The 27,760-nt window shown below is 41.9% G+C and overlaps 1 protein-coding gene and 2 pseudogenes across 4 annotated transcripts in view; 1 reads left to right on the top strand and 2 right to left on the bottom strand.

The window, feature by feature from the left end:
- Positions 1 to 1,258: 1,258 nt before the first annotated feature.
- On the bottom strand, positions 1,259 to 4,569 carry Sfr1-ps1 (SWI5-dependent homologous recombination repair protein 1, pseudogene 1; annotated as a pseudogene).
- Positions 4,570 to 6,325: 1,756 nt separating this feature from the next.
- Rap1b (RAP1B, member of RAS oncogene family) overlaps positions 6,326 to 27,760 on the top strand; it is a 33,296-nt gene continuing 11,861 nt past the window's right edge. Inside the window, exons 1-3 of one of the 4 annotated variants that reach the window (XM_039078357.2) lie at positions 6,334 to 6,472; positions 10,906 to 11,104; positions 12,267 to 12,342. The gene's annotated coding sequence lies outside the window, so the exon portion shown is untranslated. Of the gene's footprint in view, positions 6,473 to 10,905; positions 11,105 to 12,266; positions 12,343 to 27,760 lie in introns of all 4 variants that reach the window. The other 3 variants (NM_001412600.1, NM_134346.4, XR_010052940.1) reach the window with 3 other exon arrangements.
- Ndufa13-ps3 (NADH:ubiquinone oxidoreductase subunit A13, pseudogene 3) lies at positions 21,290 to 21,743 on the bottom strand (annotated as a pseudogene).

The following is a 27,760-nucleotide window of genomic DNA, read 5'->3' as shown; positions in this document are numbered from 1 at the left end:
CAAAGCCAGGCTGAGCTGCATAGCAAGACCCCTGCCTCAAAACAAAACAAAACAACAACAAACCCACCCTAATATTTTTGTGTGCTTTTGAAATGAAGCTAAAGTAAGTGTAGATGTTAAAGTCAAACTTTAAGGAAGCAAAAAGCATAAAGGATTAGAAATATTGTGTCAGGTTAAACACAGCAATGTCTATAGGTGAGCACCCTGCTGATTTTGTTTTTCCTAAATGAGGAAAATCTAGCTTTAAGTTTCCGCTTGTCCTGAGGGCTGAGGCCTGGCTACTTGCTACCCCTTATCTAACAGTTCTAAAAGGCAGATGATAATATCCCCTCTGGGACAGGTAGAAGACAAAAATTACAGAATTTTTGGTTACAGAATTTACCCAGGACCCCTCAGCTCACAAATGAAGCTGAGCGAACTTTATTTAGAGTCTCCCACTGTTCCACACTACTTTAGAAACAGAACGTTCCAGCAAATGTATCTTGAAAGCCTGTTACATGATTAGCGTCATGCCAGATGCCAACAGTAACAAAATAAAAAACACGCACTGGGCAGTGGTGGCACACACTCTCAATCTCAGGACTCGGGAGGCAGGCCAAGTGGACTCCTGTGAACAGGAGGCCAGCCTGGTCTACAGAGCAAGTTCCAGGACAGCCAGGGCTACACAGAGAAAAACTCTGTATCAAAAGACCTAATTAATTAATTAAAACTAAAATCTTTAAAATATCAACGCAGTAACATTACATTGGTTTTTTTTTTTTTTAACTGTACGCATGTAAGTTTAATTAGCAGACAGATGTTAAGCAGATGAGGATAGGTCCACAAACTTAGGAGAGGCAGGTCACATTTATGCCACGTGACGTTTAGACATTCAACAGACTTCTTTTTATACTGAATATAAACCCTTTTGCCCCCCAAAATCAATGTATTAACCCTGGTTTCTAGAATTATCCAAACTTTGTTTTAAACACAATTTTAACTTTTTTATATTTAAATATTTTCTTTAGCAAACATATCCAAAATACTAAGCTTTGCTTTATAATTTTGTGTCAGAATATCCCAAATTGTTCAACATTCCTCCCTCTAAGTCACAACAACAGCTTAGATCTTTTTTCCCTTTTTTTTTTTATTATTAACTTGAGTATTTCTTATATACATTTCGAGTGTTATTCCCTTTCCCGGTTTCCGGGCAAACATCCCCCTCCCCCCTCCCCTTCCTTATGGTTGTTCCCCTCCCCATCCTCCCCCCATTGCCGCCCTCCCCCCAACAGTCTAGTTCACTGGGGGTTCAGTCTTAGCAGGACCCAGGGCTTCCCCTTCCACTGGTGCTCTTACTAGGATATTCATTGCTACCTATGAGGTCAGAGTCCAGGGTCAGTCCATGTATAGTCTTTAGGTAGTGCTTTTTTCCCTTTAAAACATTTCTCTTTTCATTGCCATTCTCAAAGATAGTCTGTCAAGGGGCCAACTGTACAGCTCAGAAACAGAGCACATTTTTTGAGGCCCTGGGTATGATCCCATTACCCCAAGAAGAGAGGGGGACAAAAGCCTGAAAAAAAATAACAGCATCAAACCCCTGTAAATTCTTCTTCACGTTTATCATAATGCAGCAATTTGACATCTGTCCCACAGTAGTGGATCAACTCAGTGAGGTCAGTTCCTCGTCCTCATCCTCGATGATCAATGGCCGCTGGCCACATTTCCACTTCTTAATTAAATCCTCTAACTCACTCATGTCATTCTTTATACATTTTGACTAACTTTAAGCTCTGGAGAAGGTCTTCCTTCTAAACCCGCCTAGTCAATTTTGCTTTTTCTTCCTTTAAACTTTGTTTAGTAGTCTTATATGCACAATCTTTTTGGAGGGCACTAGGTGGCCCAGTATCAAGTGACTTAGATTCACTTGCATTCTTATTCTCTGAGCTCTCTTTTTTCAGGTTCATTGTCTTTGTTTTCCAGGCTTTCTTGGGCTTTTGAACAACTTTCTTCTTTTGAAGATTTCTCCTGGCTCTGAAGGGGTCTGATCATTTTCTTCATTCTCCACATTAATATGCTTCATCACACTACAAAAAAAAAAAAGATATGAAGATCTTGCTTTCTTTAATCTTTCTTTAAGTGTTCCACTCATAGGTTGTTTTCCTGAACTATTCGAATGGGGTGATGGTGGATTCTCACTGGTCTGAGGGGTGTCAGGTGAAGTGGATGCTGAATCTGATGGGGTTTCCATCTTGGAAGGGATCTCCTGATTTCCTTCTTCCTCAGTCATGCTCACAGCAGAGATACGGTGTACACACAACCAGCATAGCGCCCACAGTACACTCGTAACATTGTTAAACCAGCCGTAGGCTTCTTTTAAGTGCCAGGGCTACTACATACTTTTCATACCCATGATCCTGGTTCAGCAGTGGTTTAAAAAAAAAAAGAACATTACTCTATGACAGATAAAAATTATATGGAAGGTACATTCTAGGTCCATGAGTAAAGGTTTTTGGTTTTGTTTTTTTTAGATTAAACTTTTGTGTGTGAATTGTGTATGACTTTTCCCTGAATGTATATATGTATGTGTACTACACACATGCCTATTGTTTGTAGAAGTCAGAGAGGGGCTTTGAACCTGGAACGGGAGTTGTAGATGGTTGTGAGCCACCATGTGGGTGCTGGGAATTGACCCTTGCTCCCCTACAACAGCAACAAGCTTTCTTAAGGTTTAAGATAGCTTAAGCCATCGCTACATCCCCCACCATAAGTAAAGTTTCATTGAACTACAGTTATATCCATTCTTTGTAATTATTTACATTAACTTGTGTGTGTGTGTGTGTGTGTGTGTGTGTGTGTGTGTACTTGTGCTATGAGTATGGAGGTCAAAGGGTAAATCAATTGTTGTGGGTGGGAGTCAATTCTCTTCTTCCACCTTGTGGGTCTTAGGTTATCAGGTTCGGTAGCAAGCCCTTTGAAGCAGTGAGTCATCTTGCAGGCTCCTCTGTGTTGTTTATTGGCTGCCTTCACATTACTGTTGGAAAGCTGAATAGCTGTTCACTTTAGAAGCTACAACACAGACCCTCTGTTCCAAAGACTTAAATATTTTCTACTTGGCCCTTGGCAGAAACAGTTTGCAAACCCCTGTTTAGAGGGACACCAAAGACAAAAGAAAAACAATACTGTATTATGAGATTCAAAAAAAGAAAGAAAGGAAGGAAGGAAGGAAAGAAGGAAGAAAGAAAAAGAAACACATTTAGGTTGACGTATCTGGAGGAGAAAGATTCTCTTTCCTAGAGAAAATAGATGAGCCTGGAGTGATGAGATGGTCTGGGCAAAGGCCTTTCAAACACAGGAAGTCACCAGAACCCAACAGAGGGTGGGAGAGTTACTCATTTGAGCCAAAGGAGACAAGTCCATCTTGTCCAGGCAGTTGGAAGTGAAGAAAAGGGTAACATGACTTGTTTCTTTGTAAAGAGTACTTGAAGGACTCTTAAGGAAGGGAGTGACTTACTGGGCGGACTTTAAGATAATTTATCTAGCAACAATGTGTAAAATGGGTCACAGTAGGCAGCTGGAAGCTACCAGGCGGCAAAGTTTCAGGAGCCAAGTTGTATCAAGAGGAGCCTGGAAGACTTTGTCCAACTGCGGCTCATAGATACAGCAGTTGAGGGACCATGAGAGTGGGAGTAGGGATGGGGGGATAGGGGAGGGTGACAGTCTGGAAGAGTGGGCAATTTAAAAGAAGGTGATACAATTAGCAAAGGAAAGGGAGAGAAAACAGGTTTGGTGACAATGGTAATGAGTTTGGTTTGCACACAAGTTAAACTGAAAGCTGCCTGTGGAAGTTATCCTGGTCTGTCAGGTAAATAGGACAAAGGGTTCAAATTCCAAAGTGAGTCCAGGGCTACAAGATGCAGAATCCTACAGTTCTCTATGCACCGATCCCGATTTATTACACGCTGCAATGGTTATCAGCCTACAGAGATGATAAAAGTGCATTAGCTTAAACAACTCTACAAATTCTGGCTTCACTCTTCTCTCAAAGGAAAAAAGCAATCAGCCAAATGTCAAAGTGTTTAAAAACAACAAAAACAGAGAAAAAATAAAGACAAAACAACCCATGGTTAATCAGTACTCTTGCTTAAAATGTCAGTCTTTCAGACTTGTCAATTTTTGATTCAATAATTGATAAGATAGGGGGCTGGAGAGATGGCTCAGTGGTTAAGAGCACTGACTGCTCTTCCAGAGGTCCGGAGTTCAATTCCCAGCAACCACATGGTGGCTCACAACCATCTGTAATGGGATCTGATGCCCTCTTCTGATGTGTCTGAAGTCAGATTTTATATATATAATCAGATTTTCAATTTATTCATTCATAGTTGATAATTCCAACAGATTATTCTCAAACTTGCCTTTAACAATTATATAAATAAATATAATAAACAACAATTATTAATAAATATAATAAATAACAATTATTGAAATAGGTAGCTCATTTACTTAAGTAATTAATATAAACTGTAAAACAGTTAGAAAACACTGTGATCAAAAACTGTTGTAGGGGTAGGAGGATGGCTCAGTGGGGCAAAATGCTTGTTACCCAGGCAGGAGAACTGGGAGTTCCAAGTTCCATCCACTTCCATTCCCCAATAGTCACATAAGAATCCAGAATGGTGACCTGCAATAGGGGGATAGAGACAGGAGACTCCCTGGAGATCGGTGGCCAGACACTCAAGCCAAATTGGTGAGGTTCAGTGAGAGACCCTGTTTCAAAATTACAAATTGGGGAGTGGTAGAAAATAACATGTTCACCTCTGGCTTCTATGTGCCTACACACGAGTACACAGCATGCAGAAGTACACACAACTGTTAATTTTGTGGGGTTTTGGGGTTTTTTTGTTGTTGTTTTCTTTTTTTGTTGTTCTAAAGGTTGAACCTACTACACTCTTGTTAGACAAGCATTGAACCATTGAGCTACATCCCTAGTACCCCCCCCCCCTTTTTTTTTTACTTTTTGAGAATCTCACAAGCCCATTTAGGTTGGCTTTTACTTACTCTGTGGCACCAGCCAACCTAGAATTTGCCACGGGCCACCTCATGCTCAACCTCCAGAAGAGGTGAGCTCTTACAGACTTGTGTCCTGAGGCCCAGCTATAATTCTTTCTTATTCGCTCACTTAGCTCAGGTTAACGTAGTTGTCACTTCTCCGTTTCTCTTCTAGGGTTCGTAAAATTTCCCTACAGGGCCAGCTAAATCGCCTACTTCTGTCCAAGCTTCCCTCTCAAGTCGTTTTGCTCATCAAAACCTTTTCAATAGCTGGCAGTGGTAGCTCATGCCTTTAATCCCAGCACTCCATATGGAGAGGCAGGTGTATCTCTCTGAGTTGAAAGCCAACCTGGTCTACATAATGTAGCAAGGTCGGGCCACCCAGAAGGACTACACAATGAAGAGAGAGCATAATCAGAGCAGAAACAAAGTCTTCAAAACAAAGCTCTGATAGTATGATTCTCATACTAAAGGTGGCGGTGTGAAAATATTCTAATTATCTAAGTCTATGTAAATTCTTGTGCTCTTTAGAACAAGCCATTTTTGGACAGTGCTTTTCGGAGTCACATCATAGACTTACACCTATGAGTAATCTATAAAGTCACGAAAGTGCCCCAGGCGTGCTTTTCAATGAACTACATATTTTAATTCTATAAACTGTTCATTTAGGTACAGGCCATAAGCATGCTTTGGAATCATTCATTCGCGAACTGTGTCTGGCAGGGTAATTTGGACAGCTCGCCCTGCTTAACCACAGGCTGAAATACTTGTCAAACCCAAAGAAAGGCCATTTAAAAAATGAAAAGCTGCCCTCGCGCAGGCTCTTTCACTGCGCTCTGGGAGTGGGAACTGCTGCTCTGTTACTTCTCCAGCTACTTTCCCCAGCACAAAGGACCACGCGAACACGGACGGTCTGGGGGCGTTGGCGACTGAATTCCTGTGTGCACTTGGAGGCCCCGCGAAGGCTTCAGAGGTTTCCAAGCCCTGAGCTCTTCCTTATCCGCTGGGGTCGAGACAGATGCGGTCCGTTGAGGCTGACACCGATTCTGTCGGACAGTCAGCCAGTGGGGGCGAAGCTGACCGCAGCACGGAGGTGCATGGAGGGAAGGGTGGGCCAGGGCCAGAGCGGGCCGGCGAGAGCCCGGGCAAGGCCCACTGCGAGGCTAGCACGCCGAGACCCCGCCCCCTCAGCTAGGACCCGCCTCCCGTACCGCCCCTTCCCGGGCTGCGCTCCTGCGCGCCCCGCCCGCGGGCGGAAGCGAGAGCGAGGCTGAACGCCTGACGTCAAGGCGACACCGCCAAACCTCGCCCAGAGTCAGGCGTGGAAAGCAGCCTGAGCGGCGGCGACGGCGGCGGCAGCGGCAGAGACCGCCGTGGCGCCGGGAGCTGAAACCCGAAGGGAACGCGGGGCGACGGCGACGGCGGCGACCCGGTGACAGCGCGAGAGGTTAGCGCGGAGTGCATGCGTGGCTGCGAGGCTGGCGGGGGGCCGGGCGCCGGCTGAGTGGAGCGGTGGGGTGCGGCGCGGGCCGGGCGGGGCAGCCGGGGGGCCCCCGCGGCGGCGAGGGTGGCCCGGGCGTGCGGCAGGTGGCTGCGGGAGGCCCCCGCGCCCCTCGCTCGCTTCGGCGGGCGCGCCGCCTCCGGGCGGCCGGGGAGGATCCGCGGCCGCGGCGGGGGAGCAGCGCGCTTTGCGGAAGGGGTCAAATGTCTGAAATATGGCGGAGGAAGTGAGCGCCCGAGGAACCCCCACCCGCCTGCCCGCGGCCCCGCAGCCTTCCCCGCCGCGCCCCGCTCCCCGCCTGGGCGCCTGCTGCGGGGTGGGTGGAAGTTAGAGCGGAAACCAGAAAGTTGTCCTCTGCAGACACCCAGGCTTCTCCCGGCCCGGGGCCGGGCGGAGCAGCGTTGCGAGGGGGGAACCACTCCCCGGCGCCCCGCGGGCTCGAGCCTGACAGGGAAAAAGTTTGCCCGGATCGGGGCTGGCTTGCTTCATTTGTTGCGGGAAGTGGCAGGAGGAAGGCAGCGGAGCGAGCCCCACCTAGTCTGGCAGTCGCCACCGTGCAGAGGAAAAAAAAATGTTAAAGGGGCCTTTCCCTTCGTCAGCAAGAGGAAATCTCTTTTTTCTCTTGCAGAGAGAAAAATCCAGGAAGTTTGTCCTCTTCTCCTTTTTTCGCTGTCTCGATGTGTCTGATTCTGAAACTGACTTATCAGCGCCGTGAATTTGGGAACTAGGCCCTCGGGATTTTCCTTGGGGCGGAGTTGGGGGGGGAGGAGATGCCTTTGGAAGAAACATCTTCGCTTCAGAGTTTTGAGCAGATGGGTTTGCTTTCCTTTCGATTGCCCCCTCCCACCCTCCAATGCTTTAGAAAGATATTTTGGCCCCGCGACTCTCCCCACTCGTGTGAATACAAGCACTTCTTTATTACAGTAATAGGAACTCACATTTTTTTACTGAGTTGAAAGTTGACATTACAATGAAGGCTGGACTTTTAATATTTTAAAATCAATTGAGTCTCGTTGAAATGTTTGCTTTGCTGGCAGTGTGTATTAATATATACCGAGTGCCTCTAGCTTGTAAATTCATTTTTGTTTTCTTTTGTATAATTTGAACGTTGTTGAGACTTGCCTAAAAGGAGTTTATCTTAGCAAGAAGTAACTTAATTGAATGGAGAAATTCTTTTAATTTAAAGCTCTTACCATTCTCAAAACCTGATTTGAAGTCTGTGTATTCAGTCATACTAGAGCCATGGGTCTTTTTAAGGACCGGAAAGAGACTCTTTAAAATCATCTAGTCCCACCCTGTCCTGTCATGGAGGAGGAAACTAAGGCCTAAAATAGATTAGATAACCAGTTACCTGAGTCTGATGGTTTGTAAGGCAGTAGGCTATCCATAAAGGACAATCCACAGGACAAAATGTGTGTGATTTTTTTTTTTAAATGAATTACATCTCATAGAGGTGATTGGTCCCATTATGTTCTCTTCTCCAAGAGTGCCTTAGTTAGCTAAACGGTATGGAATAACCACTGGGTAGTGTCATTCCTTGGTTTTGGTTAGAGGAAGTTAATACTCTGGGTAGAAAATAATTTTACTTAAAGACACAGAATCCGGAATGACACTCTTGTTTGATATGATCCATACTTTTAATCTCTTAGTACATTATATTCCCTTGTACTTTCTTGTTTGACACAAAGTTCAACAACCTTATCTGTGGAAGCTGCAAAGGAAAATCAGAAGGACATAGAGTTGTTTGGGTTGTAATGTGCCTCCTATCAGAGTAACAGCTGAAGGGCCTGATGCTAAGCCGGCTTAATTTTTAGTCTGTGATCTGGGGCACCAGATGATGGACACGTCTTTCTCCTTTTTCTGTCTCTCTCACCACTGTTCTTTCCGTGGCTTGTATCACTTCCTGTCTTCTGTTACTGTTGTGTGTGTTTATCTGTTCTACCAAATTGTAAGGTCCAAGGATGGACTAGATTTCTTCTGCATGCCTCAGACTAGCATGTCGCTATTACATAGACACTCAATGGGTAAAAGTTAAGTTAAATGAAAACACCATGAGAACGGGAATTCTACTGTATTCTTAGTTACTAGCATTTTACCCGGGCACATAGTGATGTTTGGGACTTAAATTCAGAAACTAAAGAGAACAGTATAATCGTTTTAAAAAGAATTATACACTTTCTTCGGCAGTCTCTCACTTTACAAGATGATCATTTTTGTCATTGATCATTTATAATAACTGCAGTATTTTCTTTTGATCTATACACAGGAAGTGAGCCCTCTCACCAAAAAGCCTATAAGGTCTACCAAGTTGAAATAAAGAATTTTTTTTAAGATGGTGCCAGGCATGGTGTTTTGCAGCTGTAATCCCAGAAGTTAAAAAATTGAAGCAGGAGGATTACCATATATTCAAGACTAGCCTGGGCTAATGAAACCCAGTCTGTAAATAAATACATGAATAACTTGAGCTGTGTCTGTGAAGGTCTTTGAAGGCCTTCGTGGGCAAGCAGAGATTGATAAGATATAACTCTGCTTGCTGTTTTCAGTGTGAAGTCTTAGGATTGGCATGGAGAGCCCATGCCTGGTTCTTTGCTGTTTGTTTAAGCACTTCATAGTTATGGAAGGAAATTAACCTTTGAGAACAAACTGAGAGAACTTAGCTGATCTTACATCCACCTCCCAAGTATAGCTTACATTTAGCATTTTATAATTGAATATCAAGGAGATCTCCTGGATTTACATGTGTCATTCCCAGAAAATACATTTTAAGGGGTGGGCGATGATCTGAAGTGCTTAGATTGAAATACTGAACTAGGTTATTTAGTATTTATGCACTAAATAGTCAAAGGCTATTTCTCTTTAGCAATAACATATGTGGTCACTAAAACGTCTGTAAAAACTCATCTCTCTGACTGGGGATGTGGCTCAGTGGTCAGTGTTTGCCTCTCTTGTCCAAGTTGTAGGTTCAGTCACCTCACTGGAAAAAAACTCAATTTTCTAAGGCTTTTTAGTTGTGACTAAATATACTTTGTGAGTTTGATTTGGTTGGTTCATATGTGGTGTGTGTGTGTGTTGTTTTTATATTTGTTTGTGTTTTATTTATCTTGAACAAGAACAATGTCTTTAGTGATGGCTCGGTGCATTGTAACACTAAGTACGATTTTTATTCACCTGTCTACAAGCAGCGTTATGCCGTCTCATACTGAAAGCTAATCTTTATAGTACTTGTAGATATTTTGCAGTGGTGTTGAAAGGTTCTGATTACCACTTGAAGACTAAAGTCTTGAAATTAATTCCTTAGAAATCTAAAGAATTTACTGGGAACAGTAATTACAAAGAATAGACTAAAAGGCTGGAGATGGAGATGGCTCAGGGGTTAAGAGTGCTTATGGTTCCTGAAGAGGGTTCCCACCTTGAATTAGGTTCCCAACACCTATACCAGTTTCTTCACAACCACTTTTAAGTCTAACTCCAGGGATCCACTAGCCTCTCTTCTGGACTTCTCAGATACCCACAGGCAGGCGCCCTTACTCACACACAGATATACTCTGGTACACATGAATGAGAGAGACTAGAAGGAATTTATCCATTTATAGTAAAAGTTTGACTTGCTGGGTAATCTATTGTCCTTTGTTTGAAACCACTTGACTGGATTCAAAGATTGATCCCTTTAGCAATAGATTTTTGCAATACAATTTTATATTTTGAAAAAGTTAATTGGGGATTTTCTGTCACCTTAAAAATAGCACAATTTAAAAATTCACCAAGAAAAAATTTTTTACTTATTTTCCACACTTCATAAACACTGCTATGCTTACTCCTAATGCTCAAATTGAGGGTACACAGCAGTTGATTAAAGCCCTAAAACTTACAAAGAAAGAAATGAAAATTTAGGAGTATTTACAAGGTTTTAAAAGTATACTTAAATTTTCTAAAAATATGTGTAACACAGTAACAAAATCCCCATCTGTTTTTTATTATACAGAGTGGTAATATTCTGGAATATTGTACTTAAGATTGGTTTCATTGGAGATGCTTGAGTAGAAATACACTCATTTCTAGATTAAGAGTATCTTCTCTAACTACAGTGGGTTTGAATTCTTACGTAATCAACTGGTTATTAGCTACTGTTTCATACCATTGTGCCACCTTATATCGGTGAGGCTGTTCAGTCCAAGCAAGGTCAGGCCTTCCCGAGGTAACTGGATGGGTAACTCTTCCAGGGTTGGGATTGCCCTGAACTTGCCTCTGGCCCCCCTGCAGATAGCCAGTAGGAGATGTTAAAGGAAGAGAGCAACTATTACAAACATTGCAGAGTTAAAGGGGTTTTAAGTAGAAGATCTAAAATGTATTGCAGCAACTCTGTAATTTTTTTCTTCCAGCCGTGTGTGGTGGTCTGTACCTGTAATCCCAGCATCTGAGGAGGCAAAGAAAGAACACCCTTCTGTCAGCCTTTGCTGCACAGCAAGTTCCAGGCCAGCCTAGGCTACATGAGACTTGTGTCTCTACACTTTTTCTTTTTCTTTTTTTACTTAAACCATGCCTATTTTGAAAATAAAAAGGGACTTGATTGCTTCGTTGGTAGGTTCTCTCTCCCTCCTGTGGTTTTCCTCATTGCCTTGTGTGATAGGAAAAAAGATAAAAGCCATGTTCTGTCCACTTAGCAGTTTCACGTGGAGCTTGGGGAAGAAGTAGAAAGTTGGGCTCTGATTGTCTTCTGAAGGTCATCCTCACATTAGAATGTATTTCCTGTGCTCACAGTGATGATATGCAATGAGAAGGACTCAAACATGGGGCTTGGTACTTGTTAGACAAAGTACTAAGCACCATAGTAAATTGGGGGACTTTCTAAGTTCTCATAATGAAACTAGAGGTTTCAGTTAAAAAAATGCAAACTAATCACTTAGTAGTTTTAGACAGTAAATACCCTGTACGTTCCATTCAGTACCCTGTGTTTTAAGTTAGCTTGGTGTGCTAGTAGGACATTATCTTTTTTTTTTTAATTTATTTATTTTATTTATATGAGTACACTGCTGCTGTCTTCAGACACACCAGAAGAGGGCATCAGATTCCATTACAAGTGATTGTGAATCACCATGTGGTTGCTGGGATTTGAACTCAGGACCTCTGGAAGAGCAGTCAGTGCGCTTAACCTCTGAGCCATCTCTCCAGCCCCGGACATTATCTTTTTTTTTTTTTTTTTTTTTTTTTTTTGATTCTTTTTTTCGGAGCTGGGGATGGAACCCAGGGCCTTGCGCTTCCTAGGCAAGCGCTCTACCACTAAGCTAAATCCCCAACCCCGAATCCCGGACATTATCTTAATGTATTAGATACAGATACAACCTGTGATTTTTAGGTAATGGGTTAACTTCTCAGTAATACAACTCCAGCACTCTGTGAAATCTTAAATTTTGTATTATACAGATAAAAAAACGGACAAGGACAAAATATATGCTTCCCTATTACTAGTTTTTATTAATCTTAGAATTTCCCTAATTTGGAGATACTGCACAAATTCTGCATTGGAATTTAGCTGAGTTTTCAGGTGTTTGGCTTTACCTTTTTGTTAAAATATTTGCAATATGGAAGGTAAGGAGAAAGAGTCTCTTCTCTCCGCTGAACTAATGCTTGGGGAAAACATGTCCTTTCCTCTCTGAAGTTTGTTCTTTCTTGCTTTCCTTGGCAAGATGACATGGAGATGTTGAACTTGAGGATTAAGTCTCATTTGTAAATGTTTTTACAGATCATCAGACATCCTCATAATTCTCACTCTAGAGCATCTCTTCTCCAGCATTTCGTAGGATCCTTGAAAAGCACAGGTCAGTGAACAGTGGCTTGAGGAGTTGTTTTGGAGCAGTTAATTTGTTTTTGAGAAAAGGTATGATTGTGTTGCCCAAGCTGGCCTCAACCCTGCCATCCTCCTGCTTCAGCTTTGAATGTGCTGACATAACATTTGTATCCCCATACTTGAACTTTAAATATGAATCATTTTGCTCATTGATTTTCAAATTATAATCCAAGAAATCCTGCAGATAGCTTAGTTTGCAGGTACAGGGCTGCTATTGGTGATGATGGTGATGACGACTCTAAGATACCCTTGGCCTTTTTTTTACTGTATTAGCATTTGTTTCTACGTTGCAAGGCCAGCAGTGAGCTTATGACTTAATGAACTGGATTAGAGCTCTGGTATATTCTTTACTGCCCTGATTGTTTAGAAGAAAGAAAAAAGTTCCAACTAAATGTTCTTGAAGTTGTTTGAAAAGTGAACTCTCCCTGTGTACAGGTCTTTTTAATATGACTCCAGAAAAAGTGATTAAGTCTCAGGAGCTGAACCAGCCATTTGTTTTTAGGTTTACTTTTATTTTGTACATGTGAGTATTTTGCCTGCACGTTTGTGTATGTGTGCCCTCAGAGGTCAGAGAGGGTGTTGAATCTTCTGTAACTGGAGTTGAAATGGATGATTGCGAGCCACCACCTGGTTGCTAGGAGTTGAACTGTCCTCTGCAAGAGCAGCAAGTGCTTTTAACTCCTGACTCATCTCCCCTGTTCCCTGAACTGCCCATCTATGTACGAGTGTCTGAAGGTCTGTGCACTATGAGTGCAGTGCCCTTGGCTGCCAGAAGATGGCGTTGGATTTCCTTGGACTGGAGTCGGACTGTCTTGTGAGAATGCTGGGAATAGAACCCTGGTCCTCTGGGAGGGCAGCCAGAGTTCTCAACTGCTGAGGCATTACTCCAACCCTGACATTGTTGAAAACAACACACCTGCTTGTTGTCTTAGGGCACGTAATAACAGTATCAATGGATGATTTTAAATAGCTCTTAAGCAAAAATTGGGGTCTTGGAAAGCTTTCTCAGCATTAGGCCCTTGATACTTGATAGTCTTAGTGTTGAGGGAAACATCTTTCTGTGAAACTAAGGGACATTTGAAGAAAGTTCACAATGAAATTAGCCATTACTAGAGATGTATGTAAAATGACCAGTACAAGATAGAACAAGAAGTCTTGAGTGCTGGGACTGTGTTTCAGAATCCTTACTGATCTGTAATTGGCTTAGTGGAGTTTCTTTGCAGTCTTCTCTGGGCAGTCCGTTACATTTTTGGTCACATAAACTTAGATAATTACTTCTTTAAGCTTATTTCTGGTTTGGCTTGTCACTTCTTTTGCCTCTGGCCTCCGACTCCTGAGCTTTTGTGGTCTGAGCAGCTGTGGCTACTGACAAGCTTCCACTATACCAGCTTTATATTGGTTTTAGTTTTGTTTCTTTGGCATGAGAAATTTTGGTATATCTATATAAAACAGATATTTTTTAAAAGAGGCTTCAGGATGGCAGTATTTTTCCTTTTGAAAAACTGCTATTTCTTTTCTGTGCTTATGATTAGGAACAGTTGTGGCAACCTTGTTAACAGTGAGAAGTTGTTTGTTTTTTAAATTTATTTAAACTGTGAGAAGTTTTAAAAGATTAGAATAATCTAGATCTAGATCTATTAACTAGCTTCAGGTTGTGAAGGCAGCTAGGAAAGTGAAAGAGCAAATTGTGGGAGCCCTATTAAGTCGTAAGTCGTCCTAACTTACGTTTTAGTCCAGGGGTCAAAACTAAGGGTCTAAGATAGGAGGAATCCAAAATTTCCCGGGCCTTCAGCTCTCGTCTTAGAGTGGAAGGAGAAAGAATGGCCATGAATTGTAGCTAGTCCAGTAGTAACTACCAAGGTGGGCCACCTGGGAAACTTACAGATAGAAAAAGACCCTAACCCATAACCTCTTGGAATCTATTTAAACTACGAAGGAACAGATTGACCTATTCTACATACTTTTATAGAAAGTGGCGTCTTTTTTTTTTTTTTTTTTCACATGATTAGCCTTGCCAAAGCAGGACCTGAAAAAAAGCAGGGTTAAAGACACCCAACAAGGTAGTTCAGCAGGGATAAAGGCACCTTCTACGGAGCCTGAGTAGGATGCTTAGAGCCCATGTGGTGGAGACAACTGACTCCCATCGGTTGTTCTCTGACTTCCCGTACACAGCATCGCATGCTCTTGTGCATGCATGCACACACACAATTTAAAATTTAGTTAAAGCTGCTCAGCTATTGGGATCTGGGATTGCTCTTGCAGAGGACCTGGGCTTGGTTCATTGCTGCTATATACAACTCAAGCTTTAGGAGTCTGATGATTTGAGCACAAAGCACTCTCATGCACATACCTACCTACACACATACATAATTAAAAATAAAAAATAAGTTGGTTAAAAACCCAGACTTGTTCCTTTCCACTGAAACCTTTAGTAAAAGGCAGAGGTCCGTGTGACCCGAAGAGAGTGCTCTCAGGAGGACAGTTGACACTGAGAACAGGGTTAAGTACTAAAGAACTTCTGCCTACCTGAGCTGACCCCAGTTTGGGAGGAGACATAGGGAAACACTCTGCTGCTGCTTGTATTAAGTGCTCAGGTGTTCTAACAGTTCTCAATTATAGAACATACTGATATCAAATTTTATGTCCAGGACATTCATCACAGGCTGCCACTACATACTATTTATGCAGTCCTGGTTACTAACTTAAAAAACAAACATGAGATTTGTTCCATTTTAGCCAGTTTTATAATTTGTGCTTTCCCCCTTCAGGTAAGCACTATCACTTGAATCATAGGCCTTCCTGGTAGCAGTGTTGTGGTTGTTGTTGTTGAACTTTTGGAGCTTCCTTCTGTACCAGAGGCTAGCCTTAAACTGAAAATCCTCCTGCATCTGCTTCCTGATGGGATTACAGGTGTGTACACCATGGCAGGCCTTTTGCAAGCTTTTAGTGACAAAAAACGTATACCCTTCCCTGGAGGGTGTAGTGCTCCTGTCCGTTGGTGAGTCTTTTACTGACCTTGAGTTTCTGGCAGTCCTGCCTCAGCCTCCTGAGTCCTGATATTACAGGAACTGTCACCAGGACTGCGTTTGCTGTTTATAAGAAAGTGGTGGCCTTGACAGTAGCCAAGAAGGTCAGACGAGCAGGAAGTGGGGCAGATGAGAGGGTGCGGAAGAGTTCCGGTTCAAAGGTGCAGGGCTGTGAGTAAGCACTTCAGACCTACAGGAGAGTGAAAGCCTTGATTCCCCCACCCCCACCCCTCTAGGATCCTATGCAAAGATTTACTCTGCACTCTCTGCCACCTTAAAAGTCTGGTATTGAGGCCTTTGTCACTCACGACTGGTGGAGGTGACACTGCATTGGTTCCCAACAGAACCTGCTGTAATTGCACATTAGATGTTTACAATAGGCACCCATTTCATTGTCCTTCATGTTTTATCAACTCCTTGGAAAATAAGGATGAATCAGAAATGATATACTTAGCAGTTTTGTTCCTTTTTTTCTTTTTTTTTTTTTTCATCTTTATTAACTTGAGTATTTCTTATTTACATTTCGATTGTTATTCCCTTTCCCGGTTTCTGGGCCAACATCCCCCTAATCCCTCTTCCCTTCTCTATGGTGTTTCCCTCCCCATCCTCCCCCCCCCCATTACCACCCTTCCCCCAACAATCACATTCACTGGGGGTTCAGTCTTGGCAGGACGAAGGGCTTCCCCTTCCATTGGTGCTCTTACCTGGTTTTGATTCTTTTTTTTTTTTTTTTTTTTTTTTTTTTTTTTTTTGTTCTTTTTTTCGGAGCTGGGGACCGAACCCAGGGCCTTGCGCTTCCTAGGTAAGCGCTCTACCACTGAGCTAAATCCCCAGCCCCCCTGGTTTTGATTCTTAAAATTAGGTCTGGTTGTGTAGCCAAAGCCCAGGCTGAACTGTAACTTTTCATCCTCCTGCCTCTGAGCCCTCTGAATTGGCATTACAGAAATGTTAGTTATTTCAAGTAGTTGTTAAACTTTGATTTCTGTCTTACAGCCTTTTGTTTTTATTGTTACAGTTTTGGGTTTGGGTGGATTTCATGTTTTGGCTGAGCTAAGGCCTTCTTCTATTAGCCCAGAGTGCTCTAGAACATACTGTGTAACCCAGGCTAGGCTGCACTTCATTTTGAGACAGTTTTTCTGCTGTGTGCAGTCCTATAGTCTGATTATTTGGGGTTTAGTGGTGTTCTGGATTTCAGTTCTCTCCCTGGTAATGTCTGTGACTCTTCAGGTGCTTATCTTTCTAGGGGAAAGGTTCAGCTTTAATAATTGAGGCTTTTCGGGGTTCTTGGAGTCTTATGGTACAGTTTCTGTGCCAATCATATCTGATTTTCTTGTTTTAATATTTACTGATATGGATGTGCCTGGGTGTGTGTGTGTGTGTGAACCATGTTGGTATAGGTGTCTGCAGATGTCAGAAGAGATGAGCAGAGCCCTGGAGCTGAATCACAGGGAGTTGCTAGCCACCCGGTGGTGGTGCTGGGGCTTAGGTCATTTGCTGGAGTGATAGTGATACATGCTCCTAATTACTGACCTGTCTGTCTCCAGTCCTCCATTCTTAAAACTTTTTGAAAATAAAAAGCTATATAAAGAATTGAACACTTTTTCTTTATTGAGGATCATCATAAGCCGCTACTCACTCGCACTCCTCTTTTGAAAGTGTTAAGACTGATTATATTTAACTATTGCTTTCGGTTGTTTTTTTCCTGAGATGGGGTTTCTCAGTTTATAACCTTGATTGGCCTAAAACTTTCTATATAGACCAGGTTGGCCTAGAACTCAGACCTCCTCCATCCCTGGATTGTTGATAGGTATTTTCATTCTGAGACTTGGGGGGTGACTGTTTTCTAGTGTAGTGAGGATGTCAAAGTACTGTGCATATGAAGCATGAGTGGTTGCACTAAATACAGCAGAACTAGACTCACATTGGGGCTTAGGTAAAGTAAAAGCCATTTATAACAGTGCAGGGTTTGCCATCAAAGCAGATGTGAAGCCTGGTATATTTAGGATTGTTTAGAAATTTAGAATTAGTTTTGAGATGGATTAGAAAACTTTTGTTAATGATGTCTTCTTTGAAAAAGACATTATTAGGTTATGAAGATGTTACTTTCAAGCACCTTGAAAACAGTCTACTAGAAACTCACAGACTGCCTGGAGATCAGCAGTGGGTATCTCCTCATTCCCTCTGCACCTTAAGTTCTCAGGAAGAGGCTTCGCTGAAGCGAGCCTGTACATTCTGCTAATCTGAATGGCCAGAAAGACACAGGGATGCTCCTGTCTCCCCTCCCACTCCCATACTGGGCTTACTCAGGCTTTTATGAGGAGGAGGCTGGGGTTCAAGCCCAGGTTACTATGCTCATACCACAGTGTACTGACTAGCCATTTCCCCAGCACTCCCAAGGAATATTTAAAGCTGACATAGGCTGCAAGGCACAGTTTGTCGGTGAGTCTTCAGGGTTCTTAGTGTTGAAGAACCTCCCGATGCCATAGTTAACAAGAGTCCATTTAGAGATAATTAAGGCTAACATGTGTATATTAGTGCCTGTCATTTGTGGGTTGTTGTTGTTTTAGTTTAAAATTGAAACAGTTTTTAAGTCTTATAAACTACCATATCATGTCATTTATTTCCTTAGAAACCATGTCCATAAGGTTATAAAATCCATTTAGTTATAAATAAGAACTCAGTGTAAGATTAGAATAAGAATATTGTAAGATGGGGTTGGGGATTTAGCTCAGTGGTAGAGCTCTTGCCTAGCAAGCGCAAGGCCCTGGGTTCAGTCCCCAGCTCCAGAAAAAAAAAAAAAAAAACACAAACACAATTCTGTTTAAAAACCTACAATGGAGAGCTGGCAAGACAGTCCCCCAGGAAGGATCCATGTGCTAGGAGACCCAGTTCCCTAAAGTTGTCCTCCATTTCCCACATGCAAACCTTGCTGCATATGCACTCGTATGTATATGTATGCGTGCATACATGAATATACAAGCAGTAAAAGAATTTTTTAAAATCCTTCATGTGGGGCTTGGCAGTTGAGATCACTTATTGCTCTTGTAGAGGACCCAGGTTCAACTCCCAGCATTCACATGGGCATCTGACACCTACCCTTCTCTGACACCCTTGGGCACCAGGCATGCAAGTGGTTCAATACATTATGTCAGCAAACACTTGTGACCATAAAATAAAATCTAAAGGATTTTAGTTTTTAAATCCCTGTCAGAACCACCATGTATAGGGACAAGAAGTAAATAGCTGAAGTGTATTGTTTGAAACTCAGAATTGTTAACAGGAAGTGTCTGTCCACATTTCCTTTGTCTCTGTGCTCTGTTGATTGTGAAAGACTACCATCCATACTTTTCACTTGATATATATGCTAATGTTAAAAAATGGTAACCTGAGTCTATGGGACTTGGGGGTGAATAGACTTAGAAGGAAATGAATGTTTTAAAGAAAGCTTTTAAAAGGTTCCTCTGCTTTTATTTCATGTGTATTTGCCTACCTGTGTATGTGACTGATGCTCTCAGACACCAGAGAAGGAATCAGAGCCTCTGATCTGGAAAGGGAGTTGGAGATGCTTGTAAGCCACTGTGTTGAGTGCTGGAAGATGAACCCCATCTTCCCAAGTACAGCAAGAGCTCTTCACTGAGCTAGTTCTCCATCCCTCACACATTTTGCTAACCTAGCAATTATGCAGGTAAATGAAGTGTTTTATGTGTGTTCATTTAGGGAAACAGTTTATGGCAACCCCTTTTTCTTTCTTTCTTTAAGATTTATTTGTTTTATGTATGAGTACACTGTCGCTGTCTTCAGACACACCAGAAGAGGGCATCAGATCCCATTATAGATGGTTGCGAGCCACCATGTGGATGCTGGGATTTGAACTCAGGACCTCTTGAAGAGCAGTCAGTGCTCTTAACCTCTGAGCCATCTCTCCAGCCCCCCTTTCTTTTTCTAAGTGGCCTTTACTGAATATCAAAGGCATCTTTGAATAAACCAAGAAATATAAAAGAACTGTTAAATTAATCAGGCCAATGTCGATAAGTGGCTAGCATAAGCTACGGATTAGATTGGAATATTAAATTAGTAGAAAACTATGGGGAGCACTTTTGCTTCCACTGCTTTTGTTTCATGATTAGTTTTCTCTTGTACTTTTGGCAGATTTACTAGTGAGTTAACATTAGGAACATCTTGGTCTTGAAGTTCCTTTTAGAATGTGTATATATGTAATTGTGCATATACGAGTCCACAGCCTAAAACTAAGGCATTCTCTTAGCTTCTTGGTGCATTTGGGGGACAGTCATATTAAACATGTCATTTTGTCCCAGTTATGTGGTAATGAGAAATGAAATTTCTATAGCCATTGTTCCTAGACTTGTGGAAGACAGGAGATATATATATATATATATATATATATATATATATATATATATATATATATATATACATACACATACATACATATACATATATATACATATATACATATATATACATATATGTATATATATATTCCTGAATTCAGCCTTTTGCTGAAATAGGCTATAAATGATGTTTTTAAAGTTTAACCATCCTTGTGTGAGGTAGTATGTTGTGAAAACTAGATGTTTATATTAAAAAATATGTGTGGTATTTATCCACTCACAGAAATGGGTGTGATTTGTTAAAAAATCCCTACCCTTTTTTTTCTTTTCTTTTTTTTCGGAGCTGGGGACCGAACCCAGGGCCTTGCGCTTACTAGGCAAGCGCTCTACCACTGAGCCAAATCCCCAACCCACTCTTAAATAATATTAATCTGTTAATACTGATAGCCTGATTTCTGATTTCTTTGCTCCAGTACTCCAAACTAGATTTAGTACTTGCTTAAATATGTAAGTGCACATTTTTTCCATCAGTGTCGTGGAGATGTCTTTGTGGTTCATGAGTAGTTACTTATAAAGATAGTTCATGCTGTCTCTTGGAAAGTTTTCATCTTTCTTTGTAGAAGTTTCAACTCTGTTAAGTAGGGGAAACACACACACTCACATACACACTCTGCTTGGCAAACATACACTTTTAATAGTTGCATTAAATTATGGAAACCAAGGACATTATGGGTTGCCTTCCTCTTCTCTCCCCACCCCCAGCAAATATTCCTTTTGAGTTTTTCCGCTACCACCCATGACTTACATGAGCTTAAGTATGAGTGGTTATTTAAACTACTGAAGAATTGGCAGATGGAGAGCTGAAGAATTAGGACATCTTTTTCTGTTAAGTTGAGGAAATCTTTGCAAGGCAAAAAGATAGTTCATGCTGTCTCTTGGACAAGTGTTCATCTTTCTTTGCAGAAGTTTCAAGTCTGCTGTTCCTGTTACTAATCCGTGCAGTAGACAGTGCTAAGTAGGGAAAATCAGTCCCCCTTCCCCTTTGAGTCCCTTGGATTGGAACTGCTCTTACACTATTCTCATTACCACAGATAGACAGGCAGCTAACTAATATCTTGAGTTGTTGTTTGATCTCAAAACCAATTTGTCTCCAGTAAAGTAATATGCAGAATCTTCCCTCTTCTCTTTGAGGGTCTAGTCTATAGGACATAGGTCTGGCAAGCCTCTGTAAAAGGCAGGATAATAATTTAGACTTTGTTGACATCCTTATCGGGGGCCATTCAGTTCTGCCATTTTAACCTGGTGACAATTAAAGATGAGGCTCATTGAATGGGCAATGACTGTTCCAGACACAGCCAGCAGTTACTGGAAATGCAGTTAGTGACCAAATGCTGGCCTAGGATATACCAGGTTTGATCCCTGAGTATCTTTTCTGTTCCAGGCTCTGCTTAAGGTTTTTTGTTTTTTTGTTTTTTTTTTTTTGTTTTTTGTTTTTTGTTTTTTTTTTGACTATTCTTTATTATGCACGTCGGCTCAGGCCCTAAGTGTACCGGGTGAAGCTGAAGTTGGCGTTCTCCATCTCCTTGGTGCATAACCCATAAAGCTCGCCGATGAGGGGTGGCACCCATCGTGTGGTATAGAACATAGACTCCCTTCCAGTTGGGCACATCTTTCATGATGATGGCCTCCTCCTCCAGGTTCTCCCGAAGAATCTGCAGGGTCCTGCGGTCCTTCTCTGCCTGGAGGAGTGGCATGAGGGCGATCCTGGCCTCCAAGTCTTCGATCAGTAGGCGCCTAAGCTCCCGGTTCCACCTCATTATTCTCCAGTAGCTAAAGATCAAGGCCCCATGCCCAAAGCAAACATGCTGTATCCTGACAGTCCCCGGCGACAGTCCCCGGCGGGGCAGGTTCTGCTTGTAGTCGATGGGGCCGTAGCCCCCTGGTGGGGGCATGTCCTGCTTCACCTTCAATGCCTCCATACTTTCAGGATCTCTGCATTAAGTTTTAATGACAATGAACATAACACATAGATCCTAGTCCGCAGGATATTTAATTGTCTTAACTTTAATTGTTAAAGTGCACTGGGACAGACTCAAGACAATTTCTGCACTTCACACAGCCTGGAGGAAATTTTATCCAGTGTTCTACTCAATCAGTCAGCCATTAGCATCTAGGTAGGAAGGTAGCCTGAGGGGTGTGTGTGTGTGTGTGTGTGTTATCAGTCAGCCATTAGCATCTAGGTAGGAAGATAGCCTAAGTGTGCATCTGGGATCTGTGGTCATTGCACACAGTAGGCACTTATATCCAAATAATGCTGTGGAATAAAATTGAAACACCAGCTTTCTTAAAGGTCCTTTGGTCAGTTTTTTGCAGTTTCTTCCATATGGTATATTGTTTGTGGTTTATTATTTCTGGCCCTTTCATTCTGATTTTCATTATTATAAAATGGGTTTTTGTTGCAAACCAGGACTCATGTGTTTTAAAGTGGGCTGTATATTATAATTGCATAATAAATTAGATGTGTCGTTTTGTTGCCTGCTTTTAAATTACTACTAGCCACTACACTATTCGAATTCCTTTTGTTGATTTTTAAGTATCTTCTGTTTCTCAATATAACATACCCTTCAGGTTGTCTGGTGTGTTGCTCACTGAGTCAAGGCCATTGAGCAGCTCTCAGAGAAGAGCTTTCCTGTCTTCTGTAAATACACGTTGTTTCATGCCTCTTCCTGAAGAGTTCTACTTCCATGTGAGACTTCCTTTGACACCTTTGTTCCTTTGACCCCGGTATATTCTTTTCTAATTGAAACGCTGTAATTTTTCTTGATACTCCTTCTCTATAAATCAGTTCCTGATTTCCATTTGAGGTCAGTTTCTTGCGAGCAAGTGCACTCTGCTCCCCTTTATAATTCAGGCATGTAAGACAAGCAAATGCCTGTCAAAATTGATTTTACTCTGTTGCCATCATTTGCACATGTCATTGTTAGTGTATTTGCAAAGCATTACAATGCCAGTAAGTAGTGCTGAGTGGAGAACACTAGGGCACTCTGGCTTTTAAATGCCTAATGTAATATTTTGGCTTTACTAGAAGGTGTTCTGATTCACAAACTTTGGCTGGAAACTATATACTTTATCAGGTGATACTTAGTATGAAGCAGCCTGAAAAGTCCTCTCTTTCTTTCCCCAGTAGTTTAACTATTGGCCACAGACGTGTATGACGTATCAATGTGTGCATAGGAAAGTCTGCAGCTCCTTATTCCTTACACTTGGTGTTTATGTGTTTCTGTTGTATAAGTCATAGGATGTTAAAGTTAATGTCTTTCTGTAATAGCTGATATACAACTGAGTAAATTGGCTACTAACCATTGTAGATTGTATCAGCAGATAAAATTAGGGCTAGAGAGAGGTCAGCAGTTAAAAGCACTTGCTGCTCTTGTAGGGCCTGGGTTCATAGCTAAGATGTGTGAGTGCAGGTGCGAGTGTGGGCACCTTGACATGTGAGTCTTCACCTTCACCCTTGTTTGAGACGAGGACCTTTTGTTGTTTGCCACTGCCTTTCCCAGACTAATTGACCCACAACCTCTGGGGAGCCTGTCTGCTTTTATCCTGCTGTAAGAGCACTGGAGTGACAAATAGTGGTTGCAGCCCCCAGCCTTTGCCTGTGACACCTGACTGAGGTGCTTTACCCATATGTCTGTCTCCTCAGTGTTGCTTTTACAGTTCCTTGGGTGTCTGGAGTTCAAGCACTATAAACAGCTGGGTAGATAGGACCTTTAGAACACGCAGATTAACATTTACCAACTGTTTGCTTACTGTGCTGCTCAGTCGCTTAACATTTTGGACAGTGCGTTTCATTTGATCTTTAAAACTCTGAAGAAATTCTGCTAATTCTATTTTTAGATAAGGAAATGACATATACAGAAAGGTCAAATAAGACAAAGGGCATGCCCAGTCCAGTCTTAACTTTTACTGTTTTTCTAGTTTACCATAAAATTAACTAAAACCCTTCTTGTCATATTCTGTCTATAGCAAGTAGTAAATTAATATCCATAATCCAGTTCTGAACTATACTACACAGACAGCAAGTCAAGTAAGTGTGCTTGTCTGTAGTTTACAACCGAGTCAAATAAGAAAAAAAGGCTTTGGTTTGTGGTTGTTTTGGTTTTTGTTTGTTTTGGGTCACTACCTTGTTTGTCTGGTCACTCAGCTGAGAAATCTGTAGTACACTTAGTATATTCAGGTACTGAGTCAGTCAGGTACGGAACTGAAAGGTGACGAGTGTAGTTAAACTGGAAGACATCTTCAGTTACAGGCCAGCTTTTGTTACTGGATACTTCAGTGAAACATTTGGCAGGACTGAGAGATTAGCTCTATTTACTGGAACTATTAACACTAACCCGAGAAAATGGTAGGAGAGCCCTTTTCCCTATTTGAGGTATTAAATCTGTTCAGAATGGCAGAATGCTATATGCAGCTTCATATTGGTTTGTTCTTTTGTTTGTTGTATTTGGTTAGTGAGGCTGCGTCACTATAGCCCAAACTCATCATTCCTCCTGCCTCAGTCTCCAAGGGCAGAGGTTGCTCTACACCTGGCCAAGAGTCTTATTTTTGACAGGAATCTGGGCCTCTTTTTTTTTTTTTTCTTGAAAGATAATTTTAAAAATCTGCTCCATTCTGAATTCTGTTACTGTACCCAGCAGGTTAGGATGTGTCCTGACTTGAATTAGTTAAAGTTTTTTGGAAGCAAGACCGAGAACTTGGTAATCATCTGAAACTGTTAGGCTGCTACTTTGGGACTTGGAGGCGGAAAGAAGTCAGGCATCTCACTTCCAGATTGAGTTTAGTGGGAGAAGTAACATCACTTGACATCAGGAACTAGTAGTTAGGGGGTGTTACATAGCCCTTTGTAATTTAACATCGCAGAATTCCAATTGAGGGAGGAGAGTTAAAACTAAACAACTTTGAGGATAAGAAAACTGCTTGTTACCAACGTTCTAAAGGGGAAAAGTTTCTGTAGCTACTTGTATACTCTTTGGCATAGAATTTTACTGGAACAATAATCAGGCCTTTAAAATCTTGCATTTCAGGGATGGAGAGATGACTCTGTAAGTTAACATACACAAGAAGACCTGAACCTGAGTTCAATTCCAGCACTGTACCCCATTTTGTTCTGCTTTTTATACTTTCCAAGCTTAATTCTCATGACCGTCTCTCTATCTCTGTCGCTGTCCATCCATCTGTCCATCTGTCTGTCTATTTGCCTGACTGACTCTCTCTCAGGGTGATAGTTGGAGAGAAAGCCCTGGGTGCCATTGCCATATTTTGAAATTAGAAAAAAAGGATTTTCACTGTATGAAGCATCTTGGGGATTTGGGGACTACCAAACCACAAAGAAGAAAATATAGATCTTTATATCTTCCTTTGGTTGAATACCCAATAATGCTGATAGGTTTCCTAGTTATGGGCAGTATATATATATGGGCAAAAGTCTGTATCACATTTGAAAAATATAAAAAAAATATATTGAGGAGGTGCTTTCAGATAGGGTCTCAATATGTAATGTGAGGCCCACATTTGTATGTGTGTTTGTGTGTGTGCGCTTGAAAAGCCAGAAGAGAATGTCAAATCTCCCGAAACTGGATTATAGGCAGTTGTAAACCAGCTGCTAAGGGTGCTGGGAAGTGTACCTGGGTCAGGTCCTTTGGGAAAGCAGCAGTGTTCTCAACCACTGAGCCATCTTTCTAGCCTCTTCTTTTGGTTCTTTTTTTTCCGGAGCTGGGGACCGAACCCAGGACCTTGCGCTTCCTAGGCAAGCGCTCAGCCACTGAGCCAAATCCCCAACCCCTCTAGCCTCTTTTTAAAAGGGCATCTTATTAGGCATCTTATTTTAATTGTATGCCCATGTGGTGTGAATGTATGCATATGGGTGTGGATACCTGTAGAGTTTATACAAACAAGCATTAATGAATAAATAATTAAAATGTGACAAACGGGCTTGGGCCTATCATTCAGCTGAGGCAGTAAATTCAGGGTTAGCCTAGCTGACATAGAAAGGTCATTTTTGTGTGCAGTTTTGAACTGTGACCAGTGTATCCATAAGGAAGATTTTTTTTTTTTTTTTTTGGTTCTTTTTTTCGGAGCTGGGGACCGAACCCAGGGCCTTGCGCTTCCTAGGTAAGCGCTCTACCACTGAGCTAAATCCCCAGCCCCCGGGAAGATTTCTTAATGGTTTCCATTTTCAGAGTATGTTGGGTTATTTACATCTCTCTCTTGGTGCTTTTAACTGCTTTCCTGTGTGACAGGTAGTTAAGTTGGTATAGTTACAGTTCTACAACGGGTCTCAACAGATTCCCTCAAATGTGCAGCCCATTTCTGAGGCAGAAGATAATGTAGCTGCGGTAGTCTCTTTATGAAAAATGAAGATTTACCACCGTCCATCAAGAAAAAGTGCCTTGTCACTACCTAAAGACTATACATGGACTGACCCTGGACTCTGACCCCATAGGTAGCAATGAATATTCTAGTAAGAGCACCAGTGGAAGGGGAAGCCCTGGGTCCTGCTAAGACTGAACCCCCAGTGAACTAGTCTATGGGGGGAGGGCGGCAATGGGGGGAGGGTTGGGAGGGGAACACCCATAAGGAAGGGGAGGGGGGAGGGGGATGTTTGCCCGGAAACCGGGAAAGGGAATAACACTCGAAATGTATATAAGTAATACTCAAGTTAATAAAAAAAAAAAAAATAAAATGTCTTAAAAAAAAAGAAAAAGAAAAAAGAAAAAGTGCCTTGTGACAATTAAATGCTCTAAACCTTAGTAGGGGTATAGGTTACTCGGATGTTGGCATACGGCAGGACTTAACCTCATACTTAAAAGCTACACGGTTCACGGGATATAATATATTCCTGTAAATTAAAATGTTTTGAATGCGTACACTTTAAAAAAATAAATGTGTCTTTCTTTAGCACATACATCTCTAATCCCACCCAGCACTGAGGAAGCTGAGAATCACCAAGAGTTCAAAGCCATCCTGGTCTGGAATGAGACTTTACCACTAAAAAACAAACAGGAAAAAAAAATGTTTCCTGATACATTGTGAGGTTCCCTGACAAAATAAATACAAACTGATAAAATGATTGTCATCAGCAGGGTTTGTAGGTGATGCAGGTGAAGTTTGAGCTAAGTCCATCGTGTCTGCCTGAACAGATCGGTGGTGTAACTTAACCTCAGTCCTCAGTGGGCAAGCCTGAAAAGCTTGTGGGGCCTCAGTTTCCCTCCATTCTCTGTAACAAGTGAAAGCAGGACCATCCAGGCCAAAACAAACTTGAGACAAACCTTCACAAGTAGGCAAACAGAAGTTAAAGTAATTAGCTGAAGAATCAAACTAATGACAAAAAGTATTTACCAAATGATATAACTCAGTGAGAATCAAAAAGCCAGTTGCCTCCTACCTAGGCCTACTTGGTTACAAGGCCTACCGGAGCAGTCGGGGAGATGAGCTCAAGGAGTCAAATGGAAACCAACAGTGTTGCTACAAGGCGAAAGAATTCAACCTGAGGAGCTTTTTGAAATGATGCTATGTGAGGACTTTCAGCATGAGAGGGCAGGAATTATAAACATGCAATTATTAGTTACTTTAAGCAAAAGACTGACTATATTAGAAAACTGCCTCCCTTGGGCAGAGCAAACTGCTGCTTTTATGATTTGAGGGGAATTATGAAACTTAAAGATTGGCAAACTTGGCAGGAGTGAGTGAGTGAATGTGGACTGAAGAACTGGGAACGCCGCAGAGCTGGAGTCTTGCAGTGTAGCTCAGGTTAGCCTCAAGCCTGGGTCTTCTGAGTTCTGGGATTTAGGGACGCACTGCTATACCTGGATGGTGTTTCCAGTCCCTATCTGTCACACTCATTCTTCCAGAACATTGTCCCAGTGAACAGGGATTTTTCTTTCTTCGTTGAGTATATATGTCTGTTCTCAACTGCTTACAGTTGATAGATGTGGGGTTTGGGTTGTTTGTT

This window comes from Rattus norvegicus, chromosome 7 (genome assembly GCF_036323735.1).
Source record: "Rattus norvegicus strain BN/NHsdMcwi chromosome 7, GRCr8, whole genome shotgun sequence".
NCBI classification, from domain to species: Eukaryota; Metazoa; Chordata; class Mammalia; order Rodentia; family Muridae; genus Rattus; species Rattus norvegicus.
The sequence above is the reverse complement of the archived record's forward strand: the minus strand, read 5'-3'. Positions and strand labels throughout refer to the sequence as shown.